Below are 18196 nucleotides of genomic sequence, written 5' to 3'. Positions count from 1 at the left end.
GCCAGAAATTGAATTCAGGCACTGTAAGATGGAATGTGAATATATTAGCCAAATGCCATCCCTAACTCTTGAGAGAGAGAGAGAGAGACTTCTCATCCACCAGTTTACTACCTAAAAGCCTTCAAAAGGTGAGGCTGAGGCAGGATGAAACCAGGAGTTGGGAATTCAATCCAGGTTTCCTAGGTGCATGGCAGGAACCCAAGTACTGTAGTTATTACCTACTGCTTCCCCGAAAGTAGACTTGACAGGGAAGCCAGGGATTGAACATGGATACTCCAGTGTGGGATGCAGGTATCTCCAGCAGCATCTTAATTTCTGCCCCTGACACCATTAATTTTTTGACATGTTTAGATTCTTTGCTATTATTTAATAAAACAAATTGAATGTTTTGAAATATATTTCATTTGTTTCATATTGTTAATAAAATAAAGCATTTACTTAAATTAAAATAATAAATGTGAACAAAATTAACATCATGCTTATAAATCACATATTTAATGGAACAATTTGTGCATAAATATGATATCTATATATTTATTATTATTATATTTCTTCCACTGAATTTTTTTTTACTTAATTCTGTTGTTTCTGATATTAATACTAATGCTGAGTCTATACTAATCTTTACTAGAGCATTGATTCCCTCAAGTATCTAAGTGTATGTTAATGCTAAGTATGGAATAATGGCTATAACAGAAAATTTTTTTGCCACTGTGATTACATTCAGTGGAAAATTTCCTATTTCTTTATTATTTCTACTATACTTTTGCTTTAGGATTGAAGTTTGGTACAACTGTAAAGTCACTGCTTAATGTATATCTTATGAAGCACTAAATGAAAACTCAAATACATGGGTCCTGCTGCTCATGTGAGATACCTAGATGGAGTTTCAGGTGCTGGTTTAATTCAACCCCAGCCCCAGCTGTTATGGGCATTTGGTGTACGGACCAATGGCTGGAAGATCTCTTGCCATCTGTCTCTCTCATTCTCTATTTCCTGTTTTTCAATGACAATAAATAAATAATTTGTACGCCTTTTTGTTTTAATTTTTCCACTATAAATGTTATATGAATCAACTGTTATTTTTAAATACAATATGAATGTGCTTTCCATAAATAAACAGATCTAAAATTTATTGGATTAATTTTAAATATTTTCTACAATGACAAAAATAAAAAACTTTCTAGTTAGCTCTTATTTAGGTTTGCCAAGAGTTTTACATGATTCTCTATTTCCCCATGAATCCTTGCTTTTCATTTTAGAATGCTTTCTTCACTCTGAATGGATCAGTTAGAATTACAAGCTGCCAACAACAAAAAAATGGAGTCTGGCTAACTTGAGAAAATTCATTTATTGGAAGTAATCTACTCCTATTGAAGATGAAAACTCAGTGATATGCCAGCACTGGAAACAAGCAAGAAAGGAGGAAGAGCAGCCAATAGGAACACTGAGCCAAAGTCCTTTTAGAGGAACATCCTGTTTTGTGTAACCCAGTGGGCTCTATGGTTAACAAGACTGTGGCATCACTTTTGGGTTAAAAATAACTACTCATGCCTCCTCTCATTTTTCACTCACTTCCTCAGAGCTTAAAATCTTGAACAGATGCATCTCTTTGACAAAGCCAATGGTTTGAAATATCCAGTAGCAGTGTAGATGTACCTGACACCTTATAAAATATATTTTTAATACCACTTCCATAAACTTCTTGAAATGTCCGCATATAGAGACACTGTAAAACATGTTAAAGAGAACACGGGAATTCCTTTAGAGTGCCTTTTTTTAAAGAAAGAAAAATCCTAATGATTCCACTGTGTTTCAGCTTAGGAAATTAATAGAAAGAACATGGACTCCAGGGTCAGAAAAAAATCCAATCCATCCTCACTAAATATCAGTTTTAAGTAGAATTTCAATTTCCCTTTCATAGTGGTGTTCTTTAAAGATTCTGTAAGTCAACAGACACAAATTACCTCACTGAGTGCTCAAGAAATGTGGTTTCTTTTCTCAAAGAAGTAAATCTAATCAATGTTGTTATTTAGTTCATATCATATAATTTCACAAAAGAACACATAGTGCTACATAAATGCAATAGGATTATAGTTGGATTCTATCAAATAAAGTGTATCTGTCCCTGAAGAATTCATCTGTGACTGAAATTCTGAAAATAAACAAGCTAAACCTTGCAACTTACACTCCTGAGATAGAATCTAAAAGATATTTGTTCTTTGCTTCCAGTTCCTGGCACAGAGCCTTAAAAACTGAGTTTCCCGAGCAATGGTACTATCTGTAATCCTAATAATGTGATTCATGCTAAAGCCCCTAGATATGTTTAGGATGGGTGATGGTCACCAAAAATGTAAACCACACAATCAGAGGACTGAAATGTCCCACACCACTCTCCTCAGCCATGCAGTGATGGGAGGAGGGATGGAGATTCAGCTCACCCCATGGAGAATGATTTACTCAACCCTCTCTGTATAACAAAATCTTACTAAAAATATGAACGATGAAGCATGGAGAGATTCTTAGCTGGGAACGTTTGAGGTAGGCTTTTTCTAACATCAAGGGTAGAGGAGTCCTGTTCGTCTCCCACCCAGAACTTGTCCTATTTGTCTGTTCCATTTGTCTGATCTGGGTTGTATCCTTGGTAATAATACTATAATTGGGAAATGAAAAAAGAGTATTTTCTGTGAGCTCACCAGATCATTTTCATGTGTGGCCCAGGAAACTCCTGAATTTCCAGGTAAGTGAGACAGATGTGTGACTCCTCATGACTGATATCTGAAGTAGGGAAAATCTGGCTGGAGTACTGTGAATTCAACAACGTGTGTAGGCTAGCATTGACTCTGCCTGGTTAGTGTTAGAATTTAAGGGCTTAATGTATGGGTTATGATTCAGAAATGAATTGAGTTATAGGACATTTAGTTAACAGAAGGCACTTGGTTTTAGTACATAGCTCTTCTATGTATTTCATTAATAAAGTAAATTTTAAAGTCATCACAGATCATGAAAGTAATAGTAGTATATAATGCTTAAAAATTTGACAAAGATTTAAAGTAGCAAATGGATACACACAGGCATTTCTCTCCTTTTTTGTATCTTTAAATATTTATAAATATTCTAGCTCCCACATATAAGGAAGAACATGTTGTATTTGTCTTTCTGTATCTGACTTATTTCACTCAACATTATGGTCTACAGTTACAAATATTTTTATGCAAATAAGGAATTTTGTTTTAAATAGCTGAAGAATATTCCATTGTTTACATACATTTCTTTATTCATGATGGACAACTCGGTTGAATCCATATTTTGGCTATTGTGAGCAGTGATGCTATAACCAGGATTGTGCAGGTATTTTTGATACAATGTATGCATGTCTTTTGGGTATATATCCAGTAGTGGGATTGCTGGATCATATGGCAAATCTATTTATAGATTTTAAAGAATCACCATTCTGTTTTCCACAGTGGCTAATATACACTCCCACCAACACTGTGTAGGGAATGTAGCTCTATTTTATATGATCATATACTAACTTCCTTCAACTTTAAGCCCTGTCCTTGCTCTCAATCGTTTCACATGTCAATATCCTGCTATCATCTTTGGATGAAATCTTTATATAAAGTGAATAATCTTTCCTGACACCTCCTCAATGTTTTTTAAAAATTATTCCTATATATACCATAACTATTTCATTTACCTCAGCTATTCACTTCTATGTAAACCTCTAAATATTGTCATCACTAGAGACCACATTGCTACCCAAATCAGACATTTAAGAGTCCAATTATCTGAACAAAACCATATAAATCCTACACTCTGTTTGGTAAAATAGCTAGCATAAAGCCATCCTTTTATATTCTGAAGTTTTTAAGAAAATTTGTATCTTGTATCTCAAGGGCAGAAATAGAAACAAAGATAGAAACACAGAGAGAGAGAGAGAAATCTTCCTTCTACTAATTCATTCCTCAAATGTCAAAGTCAGAATCTGAGTCTCCCACGTGAGTAACAGCAACAGAACTATTTCAGACATTACCTGCTGCTTCCAAGGATGCATATAGGTAGGAAGCTGGAATGGAGAGAGGAGCCAGGACTTGAATCCAGGCACTCAGAAAGAGATGAGGGAATCTCAAGTGAACTTTCACTCTCCATTCCAGATGTCTGCCCCTGCACTACAACCTATGAGAAGCTCCAATCCATTGATAAACTCTTCTCTGAACCAACTAACCTTCTTAAGTTTCATTTAATTTAATTTATAGTGATAGCCCAAAGTTAAAATTTCCTTGGAATGATCCATCCATCTCCATTCTCATTCCAATATATTCCCATAATATATCCAGTCTTGGATAGATGAGTTTATAACATTTTTTTCTATTTTACAGATAAATATTCATGAAGATGATAATACAATAAGTTGTATGATTATACATTATGATTATAAATTATGAATTAGTAACTGTCTATGTACTTTTGGACACAAGTACTAGCCAGTAATTTAGTTATATATCATTTCTGAAGCCTCCCTCTATACTCTGAACTTATTATTTCTTATTTTCTACACTATTCTATGATAATTCTTCCCAAGCACAACCAATACAAATGGATGGATTTACTGAGATAATAGAAGACTTACCATTAATGAATCTAAAAATCCTTTTTATATTTGTGCTTAAATTCTCTCCTTTCTATGTCAACAAAGAAACTATTCTATTCCCCTTCCAGCAAAAACAAAGAAGAAGCCCCTCATCTGTATTAGGAAACAAAACAAAAAAATAACACCTCCATTACAGTTTAATATGTGTAGGTTTTTCTGTTTATAGATATGGCTCAGTGTGTTGAAAATAAAGTTATTAAAATTGCAGAGCATTCAAAATAAACAAAGAATGTGTTCACATTCCCCATGACTTTTCTGGTATTCTGTTGCTTTACGGATTATATTTAAATAAAAGTTAACCACAGGATTCTTCCTTAGGCTCCTTTTCTTTGTGGATGCCCTATGGTTGGCATCTTCTGAATTCACTTATTCCTGCTCTCACTGATACTCTCTGAAAGTTGCAAAATAACTGATACATAACTCCCAATGCAATAGATATGCACATCTGTCTATCGGATATCTCTCTTAATAGTTCTAACTTCTCTCTTTACCTTTATGAATACAGCAGACATCATAACTGTTACCACAGCTCAGTAAACGGTGCCACCATCTGCTGGAACCATTTCTTACATACTGTACTTTTCTATTTATCTTCCACCCATTACAGGAGCATGCATTATGTTTCCTTTTCTGTATCCTGGATATTCTGGCATTTGGAGACCCTAAAGAAACAAGAAGAGACAGCTCCCTACCTTAGGCAGTTACTTCCTAATGACTTTTATATAAGCATGCCTTTTATATTCAAACTAGTCAATTCTGAATCTGTAACCCCAGCTCCCTCTTTATCCAACTCACACAAACTGTCAATATTTTCTAGCCCAATTCATCCAAAGGGCTGAACATGTGGAAGCTAAACAACTTCATAGCTCAAACTTCCTAGAATTATTCAAGCCAGGAGTATTAAACTGGTTGCTTTGCCTGACCTTTCCTATGGAAAACTGAACAAAGGCTCTGGCCTAGGCTTTCTTCTCTGTCCAGCTTCTGCCCAGATGGAAACACCATGCTTTACCACCTGCAATGAAATTAATGAAAATTAATGAAATTAATAAAAATCCTTTTATAATTCTGTTTATCATCTCCCTATTATTCAGTCACCTATATATACCAATAACCCATGGACACATATGGGACACCATTTAGCAAATGATCACACATGAAAACTTGAGCATTGTCTGTATTCCTTCTTTTCTTTTTTTAAAATATTACTCATTTAAAGAAAATAGATTTCATGCATTCTAATAGGTAGAGTTCCAGGAAGACAACTACACTTCCCTAACTCCCCTGCCCTTATCTTTCTCCTCCCTCCCTCTTCAAAAGTTTTTGCAAAAATATAATCTTAATCTACTTTATATTCATAGACATAATCCCTAATAATGATAATATTCAATAAGTAAAAAACTGGAAGACCACAGTTCCACAGGAGTATAAACAAGGGCTAAAAATGGCAATCATCTCTCCAAATATCTATTTCATTCCTATACATGTTTTGCATTCTATGTTAACTGTCACATACCACATATGATCTCTGTCATTTTGAGACTGGCTTATTTTTACTAAGCATAATGATTTCCAGTTGCATTCATTGTGTTTCAAAAGATTAAGTTTTGTTTTTAGGGCTGTATAGTATTTTGTAGAGCATGCACATCACATTTTCTTTTTCAAGTCTTCAGTTGATGAACATTTGGGTTAATTCCATATCTTGCCTATTGTGAATTGAGTTGCAAAAAACAGGAGGGTACAAATAACTCTTTTGTTCGCTGATTCCATTTCATTGGGGTAAATTCCCTGGAGTAGAATATCTGGGTCATATGGTAGACCTATTTTCAGATCTCTAAGGAATCTCCATACTGTCTTCCATAATGATTTTTTGAATTTACATTCCCACCAACAGTGGATTAGGGTATCTTTTTCTCCACATCCTCACCAGCATTTTTTATTTTTTCAAAGTTTTTAATGATAGCCATTCTAACTGGGGTAAGGTGAAACCTCATTGTGGTTTTTAGTTGCATTTTCCTGTTGGCTGGTGATCCGGAGCATTTTTTCATGTGTTGTTAGCCATTTGTATTTTGCCCTTTGAAAATTGCCTGGTCATGTTCTTTGCTCATTTCTTTACTGTATAGTTTGTTTTGGTATTGTTGAGTTTTTTGAGCTATTTATAGATCCTGGGTATTAGTCCTTTGCATAATTTGCAAATATTTTCTCCCATTCTGTTGGTTCCCTCTTCACTTTTCTGAGTGTTTTCTTTGCAGTGTAGAAGCTTCTCAGCTTGATATAATCCCATTTGTCTATTTTGATTTTGAATGCCTGTCCTTCTGGGTCTTTTCCAAGAAGCCTTTGCCTATAGGAATGTTTTGCAGAGATTCCTCAGTGTTCTCCTCTAGTAATTTGATGGTATCAGGTCATAGAATTAGATCTTGGATCCATTTTGTGTTGATTTTTGTAAAAGGTGTAAGGTGGGGGACTTTTTTCATAGTTATGCATATGGAGATCTGATTTTTCTGGCACCATTTGTTGAGGAGACTATCTTTTGTCCAGGGATTGATTTTTAACTCCTTTTTCAAAGATAGTTGGTTGTACATGTGCAGATTGATTTCTGGAGTTTTTATTCTGTTCATCTATGTGTCTATTTTTGTACCTGTAACAGATTGTTTTGATTATTTACTACCCTTTAGTATGTCTTGAAATCTGATATTGTGATGCAACCAGCTATGTTTATATTGTTTAAGATTGCATTAGCTATCCAAGATCTCTTGTGGTTCCATTTGAATTTTAGCATGTTTTTTTCTAGACCTGAGAAGAATGTTGTTGGTATTTTGGTTGGGATAATATCGAGTCTCTAAATTGCTCTGGTTAATACGGACATTTTGATAACATTAACTCTTCCAGTACACAAATACGGAAGATTTTTCCATTTTTTTGTGTCTTTTTCTACTTCTTCCTTTAATTCCTAAAAAAGACCCTTCCAACAAAGAAACGGCCTGGAATCGATGGCTTCACTGCTGAAATTTACCAAATTTTTAAGGAAGAACTAATCAAATTCTTCTGAAAATACTCAAAACAATTTAATAGGAAGAAATACTCCCAAACAATTTCTATGAGGTCACCTTTACTTTAATTCAAAAACCAGAAAAAACATACAACAAAGAAAAAGAACTATAGACCAATATCCTAATATTTTAAGCTTCAAAAATTCTCAACAAAATAGTAGCTAATTGTACCCAACAACACAACAGAAAGATCATTCACCAATACCAAATGGGATTTATCTCTAGTATTCAAGGATGATGCAACATACACAAATCAATAAATGTCACATCACAGTAGCCAATTGATGAATAAAAGCAATATGATTATCTCAATAGATTCAGAGAAAGTATTTGATAAAATGCAACACCCATTCATGATGAAAACTTTAAGCAAATTGGGTTTAGAAGGAACATTCCTCAACACAATCAAGGCCATATATGACAAATCCACAGCCAGCATATTAAATGAAGAAGAGTAGGAAGCATTTCCACTAAGATCAGCAAGGACGTCCACTTTCGCCATTGCTGTTCAATGTTTTTCTGGTAATTTTAGTGACAGCCATTAGGCATGGCAAAAAAATCAATGTGATACTAATTGGAAAGGAGGAAGTCAATTTATCCTTATTTGTAGCTGACATGATTCTATATATTGAGGACCAATAGATTCCAATAAGAGGCTTTTGAAACTCATAATAGAGTGTGGTAAAGTTGCAAGATATAAAATCAACACATGGGGCTGATGCTATAGCATAGCGGATAAAGCCACCACCTGCGGTGCCAGCAACCCATATGGGTGCCAGTTCGAATCCAGGCTGCTCCACTTCCAAACCAGCTCTCTGCTATGGCCTGGGAAATCAGTAGAAAATGGTTCAATTCCTTGGGTCCTTGTACCCACATGAGAGATCTGTAAGAAGCTCCTGGCTCCTGGCTTCAGGTCAACTCAGCTCTGGCCTTTGTGGCCATTTGGGGAGTGAATGACTGGATGGAAGACCTCTCCTTCTCTTTGCTTCTGCCTCTGTGTAACTCTGCATATCAAATAAATAGGTAAATATTAAAAAATCAACACACAAACATCAATAGCCTTTGTATACATGGAGAGTACTATGGCTGGTAAAGAACTTGAAAGATCAGTCCCAGTGACCATAGCTACAGCAATTTTAAATGCCTTGTAATAAGTTTAACCAGGGAGTGAAAAATCTCTGTAATGAAAATAACATAGCATCCTTCTTGTCTTGTCTGTCTACTTTCTACTTACTGCAACTGCCTTCGCTCTGGCCACCATCCTATCTTGACTGAATATACCAAGAACTAAACTGGTGACTTTCTTGCTATTGTCCCTGTCTAATCTATTCTTTTCATTGAATGCAGAATGCTGGCTTTAACACAAGCAAGATCACAAAAATCTTTCAATAGCTTCTCATATCCTGAAAGATACAGTGAAAACTACTAAACATAACCAACAATAACCTCTATCATCTGGAATATTTTTTCCCAGACTTACCACAGTCTAGGGCCCCATATTCTCCTTGGCATCCCTACTTGGAATCATATAGTGTTCTAAAGGCACTATGTTCTGCTTCACTTTCATACCTTTTTCATAGACTTTAATTCTTTCTGCAGTAATCCGCCTCCGCTCATCTAGTGAAGACCTTATTATCCCTTAGACCTCAGAATCCACTGTGAATGTTTTCTTACTCCTCACTCTGTTGATTGGTCTTATGATTCCTTAAAACCACATTTATCTTAACACTTCAGGTTCTTATTGAAATCATCTCTTTACTTGTCTACATTCTTTACTGGCAATGGGAGACCTAGGGTCAGAATTGAGTCTTAAGGACATAGTATATTACAGGCTATCAAAAACAGTGCTTGGCACATGCTTGACATTGCATATTGCTTTGGATTTATGAATGAATTTTAATGTTCACATTTTGAAGCTGATCAACACTTTATTTAAATAGCACATTTCTGAGTAATCTGCTTTTTTTTAAAAAACAGTTGTCCTATATCTAAGCCTATATCACCCATTTTATGTGTCTTCATATGTGTGGGTAGAGTTGGGGTGCCTTTAGACAAACAATGGTAAAAATTTGATTCTTTTCATTAATTGCTAATGGCCAATTTGATTCCAGCATAAATTGCATTTTCTACTAATTCTTTTGGCTTGAGCACCTGGTCAATAATCTGCGGTATTATTAAGGGTTAAAATATGTATGTCTGAATAAGAATTAAGTTATTAACTCAGTCCTCTTTGGATAGCAAACATTACACTTGTTTATATATTAATAGTTGCCTCTTAACTGATGCTTGGTGCTTCTAAAACTTTGACTTCTACTTATTTCTCCTGTTATCAAGATTTTAAAAGAGAAGTCTAAATTTGTTTTTAATACAAGGTACACATTTACATTTCGTTGGTAGGCAGTTACTTTTTTTCTGCATCATGTGAATTTCTCCAAGTAATTCATATAGAATTCACAAAGAATCAAGTGTTAATAAAAAAAAAGAATATTGGCTTTCCCTCACAATGTATGGATTATTTCTCATGATATCGATACCAAAATTAGGGACATTCCAGGCATATAATACATGAAGTAAAAGGATTCCTCCATTCATTTCTTTTTTTAAAACTTATTTATTTATTTGTAAGTCAAAGAGAGAGATAGGGGGAGAGAGAGTGAGGGAGAGAGAGAGAGAGATCTTCCATCCACTGCTTAAGCCCTCAGATACCTATAACAGCTAGCTTTCGGCCAAGCTGAAGCCAGGCCCCAAGGGCTTCATTTGATCTCCCACAAAACACTTGGGCAATCTTCCACTGCATTCCTAGATGCATTAGCAAGAAGCTGGATCAGAAGTGGAACTACCAGGACAGGAACCAGCACCCATAAGGGATGCTGGCATCACTGTACCACAATGCCAGCTCTGGCTTCCATTTTTTATTAGGACTTTATTCACTAATTTATTTGAAAGGCAGAATACAGAGAGAGAGGGCAAGACAAAGAGAGAGGCCTTCCATTCACTGGTGCATTCCCAAATGGCTACAACAGCCAGGTGTCTGGGTCAGGCCACAACCAGTAGCCAGGAACTCCATCCTAGTCTCATACCTGGGTGGCAGATGCCCAAGCACTTGGGCTACCACGGGCTTCCTTCTCAGACACAGTATCAGAAGAGGAGCAGCTGGGACTCGACCTGCCGCTAGGACACAGGATACCAGTATTCCAAGTGGCACCTAAACACAACACACCACGGCCTCCTCAGTTTGAAAATATTTTATGTACATCAAACTCTGAAGCAGAGGTACTAAGGATATTATTTTCACAGTGTAAAACTACAGATGCTTTGAGGAAGACAGAAATATAAAAGAAAATGTTAAATATACAACAGCAATGTATTGTAGAGCCAAATTCAAAGACTTTCAGAAAATGAGAGGAAAGGACTACTTTCCCAGTAGAAGTTTTATTGAAGTATTAAATAGTGGTCACTATCTCTGATTTATGGAAAATGGTTCTCAAATGTTTATAGAGTCTGAGAGAAGTTTTCTGAACAATTCGAGTTTCTACTTTCCTGCACAGGCTTCCCAGTTCTTTGTTCTCACTGTCTTAGCTTGAAAAATCATGTTTATTCTAAAAGTGAACTTTCCTGGTCTAAGTAAAAAATTTGCCAATATTATCTTGATTATAAGACATATAAAAGACACAAGTTATAAAATACTAAGTTTTAAAGGCATTTTATCACTATCTGTTCATTTTTAGAATATCACAACCCAACCAGCAAAGCCAAAGTAAATTATTCAAATTAAAAAGCAATGTAATTGTCTGTTTTTAAAAATGTATTTCTAAACCTGAATTTTACTCTATTAATGGCATTTACTAAAATCCTCCTCTTGAGTCTTGAGTCTTGGAAGATAATTTGTTTAAGGATCTCACCATGTGGAATTGTCCAAGATGAAGAATGGTGCTGAGTACTACAGTTCACATAGAGATGTTGTCATGTGTCTATTCGTCTGGAAGACCTGCTACTGGCTGATCCGTTTTCTGTTTACTAACATGGATTAGCAAGAACCAAGTGAGTTGATAAATAGAGAAAATCTGGGGGTCCAGAATCTTATGGAGCTGACTTAATCTTGCAGTGCACACTAAAGCTTTCTGCTCTAGAAAATTTAGGTGCCTAAATCTGGGAAGACACATTGGGAATAATAGGTAAAAAATAAAGAAAAGTAAGCCATTTGTGATACCTTAAAGTGTAGATAGAATAATTACAGAAATTGCTTTAACTGTGTTCAACTATATTATTTTTTAAGTAGCAAATAAATTAGATCTTTGTAAATTCAGTGACAACAAACAACTGTAATTTTAAGAGAATATAAAATTTTTCAAGTATGGCTTGTATGAAAATGAAAACCGGGTAAGTTGCATTCTAGTACAGAATTATCTATATTTTTGATATTATACCTCCAATATTTGTCATTGTAGTTTTAGTTGATAATCATTCTAACTCTCATCTTTAAAAGAAATACTTGAAATTCATCAATAAATCATTTTTATCTGCAAGTTTGTAGCATTGTCATGAATAATAGCTATAGCAATATTTAAATGTTTTATGCTTCTAAAATACTAAGAATGATTTCCTTAAAAGATAACATATTTCTTAATTTACCCTGATTCACATATATTACTGTTTTTAAATGCTTCCTAGTATTTTTCCAAAATTGGTAATTTTTTAACTTTTGTTATTAACCAATAACAAAATATGTCAAAAATATTTTCTTGTGGTAAAGTGAAAAGTGTAATCATGTAATATATACAGGGTATGTGTGTGTGTGTGTATTAACATCTACATTTATAATTTCACCCTTGAAATTGATGGCCTAAAAGTAAAATGGGAGAATCATCTAGATCTAAAGATATAGACAAGTGCAATTTAATATAATTTTGCTTAGCCTATAGCCCTATAGAAAGACTGTTAACCAGTTAAAACAAAATTTTTAAAGAAAGAAAATAACTATGCCTATTTTTATGAAATAAGACAACAATTCTTTTAAAGCATTCAATAATAATTTAATTTGTTTACTACTGTTATTCATTGAATAATAATTTAATTTGTTTACTACTGTTATTCATTGAATTAAATGTATCCATTTTTAAGTACATTCTTTGAAGCAATAAATCTCAGTAATTCATAATATGACCTTATTTGTAAAAGATGGTTCTTATAGAGATTTTCAAGTTAAAATGACACAATTCAGTGGCCTTTAATCCAATGACCAGTGCCTTTATGAAAAGGGAAAGAGTTTGGGGACATGTATACACACAGAGAGATTTTGCATGTAAAGAGAGATGGGCAGAAGATAGCTCTCGATCAGCCAAGAAGAAAGCCCTAAACTGGATCCTTCTCTTACTACCCTAAAAAGAAAACTGCCAGTACCTTGATTTCAAAGTTCTGGCTATAACAGCAAATTTTCTGTTACTTAAGGCAGCCAAGTTGTGTTACTTTTCAATGTAACTCAAACATATAAATGCAATCTGTGGAATATATGCATTTAAAATAATGCAAAGGTTGTTACTTCTTTGGCACAGTGTAAATGCAAAATATAACCCTTCATATCTTTTAGGAATTTTGATTCAGAATGTCAGCACAATAAAATTCACTGGCAGTGTTTAAAGTAATAATATATGTATATATACTAAAATCACACAAATAGACCAATTAAGAAGATGTCACTCAAGATGATCTTTTTATTATTTTTAAAATATTTATGTATTTGTCTTATTTGAAAAGCAGATAGATAGAGACATTCCATCTGTTTGTTCACATCCTAAGTGCCCACAACAGGCTCAATGCTAGGCCTATAACTCCATCCAAGTTTTCCATGTAGGTGGCAGGGATCCAAGTACTTGAGTCATCAGCTGCCACCTCCAAGGGTGCACACTGACAGGAAGTTGGCATTGGGAGTGGAGTTGTGACTCAAACCAAGGAACTCTGATGTGGAATGTGAGCATCCCAAGTGGCATCTTAAATTTTACACTAGATGCTCGCCTGGGGCCATAATTTTCAAAATTTAATTGTGAAATTAACTATCACTTTTGTTTAATGAAATCAAATACTTCAAAAGTGAAAATACCTGCCTGCTTTCTATAGATTTTCAAAGTGATCTTTTCAGAGGCATATGGTGTTTTCGCCTACTGAGTTTCACAACTCAGTAAATAAGGCAGATCTATTTTAATAGGAAAAATTACTGGAAACCTGTTAGCTGTTAAGGTAACCTTTATCATCATTGTGCATGCTAGAATAAATTAAAAAATCCCATTTTAATATATATCAGTCACCAATAAGATGAAATATATGCATATATTTAATGTTCAGGTCAAAGAAACTACACACTGTTAATTTAGCATTATACCATAGACAGAAAGACAAATTTTATTTTTAACAAATAGTTTTCTTAAGTCAATACAAGAAAGATAGTAGAGTTTAAGAAAAAAGGAAAAATTAGTTGAATCTTAAACAGTCTGAGATTATTTTTATCTAAATGTCACATCTATCCTGCTATTTAATTGACCTCTGTGGGATGACTGTATGAGAGTGGGGAGACACCAAACTGATTTTCTTGCACCTGTTTCTTACCTGTAGAATATGACAAATCAAGCAGTTACTTTCCAAATTAAAGGGACAAGCTGCGACCCAGACCAAATTGGGCTCCTATTCAGAGGGTTGGGTATGGTAGAACTAATATTTTGTGTTTCTGCATGAAACATTTTAAGAATCATGCTTGCAATCATTTATTATTTAAACACTGATTCAAACATATTAAGCTAATTTATTATACTGTATTTAATCTACCCTTTTAAAATTAAATATTCATGCTCTAAATATTAAACTTAACTGATTTAGGAACAAAAGCAAATCATAAAACATAACAAAAATACAGATGCAAATAAAAACAAATCTTATGATTTATATTAAAAATTCATATAAAGTCTGATGTTAATATCTTTTTTTTTTTTGACAGGCAGAGTGGACAGTGAGAAGGAGAGACAGAGAGAAAGGTCTTCCTTTTCCGTTGGTTCACCCTCCAATGGCCACTGTGGCCAGCGCACCATGTTGATCTGAAGCCAGGAGCCAGGTGCTTCTCCTGGTCTCCCATGCGGGTGTAGGGCCCAAGGACTTGGGCCATCCTTCACTGCACTCCCGGGCCACAGCATAGAGCTGGACTGGAAGAGGAGCGACCGGGACAGGATCTGGCACCCGGACCAGGACTAGAACCCTGTGTGCCAGTGTTGCAGGTGGAGGATTAGCCTATTGAGCCTTGGCGCTGGCCTGATGTTAATATCTTTACTTTTCATTGTAAAAGCTATTGTGACTATAATACCTTAAATATGACGGATTTTAGTTATTCAAAATGTTAAATTGATGGGATTCTGCCTTATGCTAGATGTAATCAACCTTGAAAAATACACATAATCATGAGATTAAATTCATAGTATATTATTTGTGTTGTTTTTGATATTATGCATTTCTGCTTTTAATTTAATTTTCTAATCCAAGGCAATATTTTCTCTATATTTTGTAATCCAGGTCCTCCAAATAACTTTGTAAAAATAACTTTTTAGCAGCATGATTCTAAGAAGATGACACAGTAAGAAATACCAGAAATCTTCCTTCTCACTTTGATAACAATTGTACAGGCAGAATTAACCTGGTGTGACTACTTCAGAACTCAAGACTGTGAAGAGCTTTCACTTCCCAAGGTAAAGATTACTAGTAAATTAGAATTAACTTTGCTCAAACTTGGCACAGCAGTTGTTATCATTCCCTCCCTCACATCTGGTGGCACGGAACCAGGCATGTGCTCCTGGAGAGGTTACAGGGTAACAAAGATCTTGTCTTTCAAACAGTGGGGTTTGTGTTCTCTCATTTCTGCTCCTGATCACAGAGGTTCGAAGAGACTCGGAGCAATTTTTTCCCACATAAGCTCTCTTCCTTCCCTATGGTGAACTCTTCCTCTGTGGCTAAAGTGCAGAGGAGTTAAAGGGCTAACGCCTTTGCTTCCTTGATTTTACTCATTTTCTTCTTTTTTTTCGAGCCAATCATTAAGGATGATGACTTGTAAAATGAATGACTGTACAAGGAATATTAAAAACTAACCATGCATGCATATAGAAATGCAGCATCAGAGAAAACCTAAGGCATCACATTTACACCTTAGGTTCATCTTTGGCATAGAGACAGACTACAAATATCAGAAACTAAAATTAAAACATAGAAATCCCTAGGGAATGATTATATTTCAGAAGTCACCACATTATTTGATTCAGATTTCCAAAAAATCACAAGACATACAAAGAAATGGAAAAATATGCATCATTTAGAAGACAAACAAAAATAAAATAAAAAAGAAGCTTTCTCTCTGTCTCTATCTCTCTCACTGTCCACTCTGCCTGTCAAAAATAAATAAATAAATAAATAAATAAATAAGAAGCTATCCATGAATAAGACCAATGGCAGACAGTACACAAAGACTTTAAAAATGCTCAAAAAACTCAAGGAAAACAGGAAAAATGTCAAGAATCTAATGTATGAATATGCATGAATAGTATAGAAATATAAGTAAAGGTGGAATCCAAAGGAAGTCATAAAGAATTCTATAGTTCAAAATTATACTAACCATATAACCAAATGGCTAGAAGGATTTACAGGGTTATTTGAGTAGGCTGAAGAAAATGTCAGATAAGTTTAAGACAAAAAGATTGAAATGGTTAATTTGGGGGATGGAGTGAGAATGAAGAAAGGTTAGAGATCCGAGGACTCTGCCAAGCAGACCCACACATGTATTGAGGGAGAGAACAAGAGAGAGGAGCAGAGAGATTTTTGAAGAAATAATGGACAGAAATTTCCCAATTAAAGGCATGAGTGTCAACACTGGCAAAGCATAACACATGCTAACGTGGCTCTTTGGACCACTTTGGGGGTGAACTAGCAGGTCAATGATTCTCTCTCTCTCTTTCTGTCTCTCATTCTGGCTCCATTGCTCTGCCTTTCAAATCAATTAATCAGTCAATCAAAAAATGGCAGATAAAAGCATAGATTTTTATTGCTTTATTGTGACTAAATGGAAAATATCCTGAGTGAGACTAACTTACAACTTGGATAAAATCACTATGATTCACTGTTATTATTAATATTATTAAAAGCTAAGAGTAGTCAACTCTTTCCCTGCACCCAAAACTGCTATGAGTTTTACAGTCATTAGTTTACTTAACTTTATAACAATAAATAAATCAATTCATATCGACATTTTAATCAAGTTGCTGAAAGACAAAGAAATTATCTTGAAAATAGCAACAGTTTAGTGACATTACAATAAGATTATCAACACATTTCTTATTTGAAGATGAGAATGCAGTGGACTAAGGTTAACAAGCACTAAAAGAAAAACTTTCAGTCTACAATCTTGTATGTATAAAATTATTATTCAATAATGATGGAAAGATTAGCACATTATTAGATAAATAAAATCTGAGGGAGAGGATGGTACTGTGTCATAATGGGGAAAGCCACCACCTGCAGTACCAGCATTTCATATGGGCACTGGTTCCAGTCTCAGCTGCTCCACTTCCAATCCAGCTCTTGGCTATGGCCTGGGAAGGTGGTAGATGGTCCAAGTCCTTGGGCCCCTGCACCCACATGGGAGACGAGGAAGAAGCTCCTGGCTCCTGGCTTCAGACTGGTGCAGCTCAGCCATTGTGGCTATTTTGGGAGTGAACCAGTGGATGGAAGACCCTGCTCTCTTTCTCTACCTCTGCTTCTCTGTAGCTGGGCCTTTCTAATAAATTAATAAATCTTAAAAAAAAAAAAAAACTTGAGGGAGTATGTCACCACCAATTGTGTGAAATCCTAAAGGGAACCCTGCAGGTAGAAGTAGGGGGATACTGGAAACTCAATGCCATAAGAATAAATAAATATATCAACAGAGAAAAACATATGGGCAGTCATAAAAGCTAGTTTATTATAATAAAGCTTAATAACTTAATTTTCTGTCTACATAAAGAGACTAATGCACTAAAATTTATTAACTGTTTTTTGGATACAAATATACAAAATGTAATTCTGTTACATCAAAACTTGAAAAGAGTAAGTAGAATTGTAAATGAGGAGAGCTTTAGTGCAGTAATAAAAATAAGTTGGTATAAACTCACATTGGAGTTTTTATAACTTTAAAATGTTAATTGAAATTTTCATAGTAACAGCAGAGAAAAAGAATATACTTAGAAGGAAATGAGAAAGGTATTTGAATGTTTTTCTGGAAAAATAAATCAACTAGAAACAAAAGAGAGATTAAGAAAAGCTATAGGGGCCGGCGTCGTGGCTCACTAGGCTAATCCTCCGTCTTGCGGCACCGGCACACCAGGTTCTAGTCCCGGTCAGGGCGCCGGATTCTGTCCTGGTTGCCCCTCTTCCAGGCCAGCTCTCTGCTGTGGCCAGGGAGTGCAGTGGAAGATGGCCCAAGTACTTGGGCCCT

This window comes from Oryctolagus cuniculus, chromosome 7 (genome assembly GCF_051225735.1).
Source record: "Oryctolagus cuniculus isolate XC-2025 breed Fujian yellow rabbit chromosome 7, ASM5122573v1, whole genome shotgun sequence".
In the NCBI taxonomy this organism is placed as follows: Eukaryota; Metazoa; Chordata; class Mammalia; order Lagomorpha; family Leporidae; genus Oryctolagus; species Oryctolagus cuniculus.
The sequence above is the reverse complement of the archived record's forward strand: the minus strand, read 5'-3'. Positions refer to the sequence as shown.